Source organism: Octopus sinensis, linkage group LG8, assembly GCF_006345805.1.
Source record: "Octopus sinensis linkage group LG8, ASM634580v1, whole genome shotgun sequence".
Lineage (NCBI taxonomy): Eukaryota > Metazoa > Mollusca > Cephalopoda > Octopoda > Octopodidae > Octopus > Octopus sinensis.
Window position 1 is genome coordinate 101,193,274 of NC_043004.1, and position 3,405 is coordinate 101,196,678.

Below are 3,405 nucleotides of genomic sequence, written 5' to 3' on the forward strand. Positions count from 1 at the left end.
TTTAGCAAACGAATCCTGGGTTCGATTTGTTCCACTGAACCCGTCAAGGCGGTGCTCCAGCCAAGCCGCAGTCTGATGACTAAAACAAGTAAAAGATAAAACCTGTGTACACACACACACAACACACAAACGTATATATAAAACGTTATATATATATAGTATATATATATACATATATGTATATATATCTATATATATATAGATATATATATATATATATATATAATATATATATATATAGGCGTGGCTATCTGGTAAGAAGCTTGCTTTCAAACCACATGGTTCAGGGTTCAGTCCCACTGCGCGGCACCTTGGGCAAGTGTCTTCTGCTATAGCCTCAGGCAGACCAAATCCTTGTGAGTGGATTTGGTTCAAGGAATTGAAAGAAACCCGTCATGTGTGTGTGTGTGTGTCTCCTTGCCCCCCCCCCATGTTGGTGTGTTTATGTCCCCGTAGCTTAGCGGTTCGGCAAAAGGAAACCGATAGAATAAGTACTAGGCTTACAAAGAATAAGTCTTCGGGTCGATTTGTTCGTAAAACTCCAGCATGCTGCAGTCAAATGACTGCACACAGTAAAAGAATAAAAGTAAAATATATTATATATATTATATATATATATATATATATATATATACACACATATATATATAACACACACACACACACACACAGAAGCATAAACATTGTGACATACACAGAGGCATACACTCACATAACGCGCGCGTACTCTCAATACTCTTGTACTCTTCTGTTGGAAAGCGAAACAACACATAGTGACACACCACACACACACACACACATTTTATTCATGCATTTTCGTACGGACTTTCCCCGTCGTCTCCTTGTGGAATAAATATTGCTAGTAGATAGAGATTGTGCACCCCGCCGCCACCCGGCATTCGCAGACCTTCCAAAACGAGTAATGTTTACATATTACATATATATATATATATATATATATATATATATAAAAGCAGAAAAAAAAAAACCTCTTCCAACACAGAGGTTTTGTCACAGATTCCCCCGCAACCTCTTTAGACATATTCTTCTTATTCAAAAATGTACGGTTATTGTCTTGTATGTAGACATTCACCACTCCGTTTGTTACCTTACAAACAAATGCACGCACACACGCACTTGCCGACTAATGTCAGCTAAAACTCAGCAACGTGCTTTCTGAGAAGCGAACACACAAACAAACGGTGACTCTGCAGCACTAGCAGCAGCAGCAGTTATAAGGAGAAGAAGAACAGCAGCAGCTGCAATAGCAGCAGCATATTTATCGAGCAGCGCAGCAGCAGCAGCAGCTGTAATCATCAGCAGCAGCAGCAAAAGTAGTGAGTCGGCCGCCGTTTGGTGGCGGTGAGAGGAGGAAGTTACTGACTGACTGTACACACACACACATATACACACACACAGACACGCGCACATATATATTTACACATATGTATACACTAACGAACATTTCAGAACCGCCCTCACATATCTCAATACTTACACTGACGTATACATACACGCACACAGACTGCTGACTGTCAGAGAAAGGACAGTATCTCTGTTCAGTGTATTCGGAGCGCGTGCGCCTGTGTATATACAAATATACATATATATACATAGTTCTTTTCTTCAAGGCGTATTTTGAACCGTTGGACTTATTTTATTACATTACACAAAACAACCTGCATGTAAATTAAATATACATACATATTCACCTGAATAATTTATTTCAGCTTTTGTCCACACTTGGATCTATATTTTTTTTTGCTAAACGGAGGCAGAAATTTACCTTTCTATTTTGGATTTAAGTTGACTGCTTTACTGATTGCGGGTAATTTCATAATTATACGGCTTGTATCACCCGAAAAGCCCACAGGTAAGTTATTAAGACAAAAAAAAAAGTTTATTTCTTGTGCGCTCATACACAGATAGGCTGTCTTATCTATATATCACATTTTGTTGTCTTATCAGCCTGTAATCTATCTATCTATCTATCAGTTTTCTGTTAATCTATCTATCTATCTCTCTATCTATGTCTATCTATCTTTCTATCAGTTTTCTATTAATCTATCGGTCTCTCATTGTATACCTATTTCTGAATATAAGGCAGTATTTATCTGACTCAATTTTGATATATATATATATATGTATGTATGTATGTATGTGTGTGTGCGTTCGGTTGTATATGTGTATATAAGAAGCCCTAAAAATACAGACTAGCTTAAAGCGACAAAGAACTCAATGCAGGTGTGTAACTTCGAAGTCACAGTTCGCGTCACGTTTGAATAATATGTGTGTTTATGTAGATATATATACATATACACACACGCACAAATGCACACATCTATACATATATACATCCACACATATCTATACGTGTATATAAATACATACGGCTTCGGGGTAGGGGCGCACTTGTATAGGTATGCTCAAATATATACATCTCTATACACGCGTATTTATATACGCGCGCATATTCATATCTACCTGTCGTTGTCTATTTACTTCTAGATATGTATGTTTAACTGTTGTCATTCCGTCTCTGTCTACCTGTCCATTTGTCTGTATTTTCTGTCCAGTTTACCTATCTAGCCATCTCTCTCCCTTATCTTTTAGTCAATCTGTCTATCGGTCTTTCTCTCTCGCACACACACACACACACACGTGTGTATGCGTTTGTGTATGCACATATGTGTGTGTGTGTCTGTGAAATTTGCCAGTCTGTCATCTACTTCGTGTGTGTGTGTGTATATATATATAATCAAGTACCTATATAATCTGAAATTTTTTATCATATACATATATAATCGGTAGTTTTCTATCAATTTTATATTTATCAGTCTATTTATATCTATCTTTTCATGTAGCTCTTTATCAATCTATTTATATCTCTATAACTATCAGTTTATATATATATATATATATAAATAAATGTGTGTGTAACTGTATTGATCACACACACACACACGCTCTTTCTCTCATACACGCACTTGCGCGTACATATAAGCGCGTCTGTGTATACCTGTAAGTATTGAGTGTATTTGGCAGTATCTGTAATGTATATAGATATATACACAACTACAAATATAGACACACACACACACATAAATACGTCCGTTTGAGTTTACAAACAAGAAGAAACAGTACTCAATGTCGAAGTACAGAGTAAATATTTATTGTAATACTGAGAATAATCTTCGTTACTTCTCCGAGTTTCGCAATTGCCGCTTCTCACGTAACTAATCTATTACTTTTCTGATGTGATATAACAAAAATACGAGTGGGCAGTCTTTGAAAAGAAAATTTAAAGCGAGAGATAGTAATATATGTATAATGTATATTCACGAGTAAAATAGAACAAAAATATGTGTATATATATATATATGTACATGCACACACGTGTCCATA

The 3,405-nt window shown here is 36.2% G+C and overlaps 1 protein-coding gene across 4 annotated transcripts in view; it reads left to right on the forward strand.

The window, feature by feature from the left end:
- LOC115214916 (adhesion G protein-coupled receptor L2) overlaps positions 1–3,405 on the forward strand; it is a 331,915-nt gene that overhangs the window by 141,889 nt on the left and 186,621 nt on the right. For 2 of the 4 annotated variants that reach the window (XM_029783979.2, XM_029783983.2), the window contains exon 1: positions 1,365–1,873. The exons of 1 other annotated variant lie outside the window; for it this stretch is intronic. The gene's annotated coding sequence lies outside the window, so the exon portion shown is untranslated. Of the gene's footprint in view, positions 1–1,363; positions 1,874–3,405 lie in introns of those variants that run through there. One more of the 4 variants, XM_029783982.2, reaches the window with a different exon arrangement.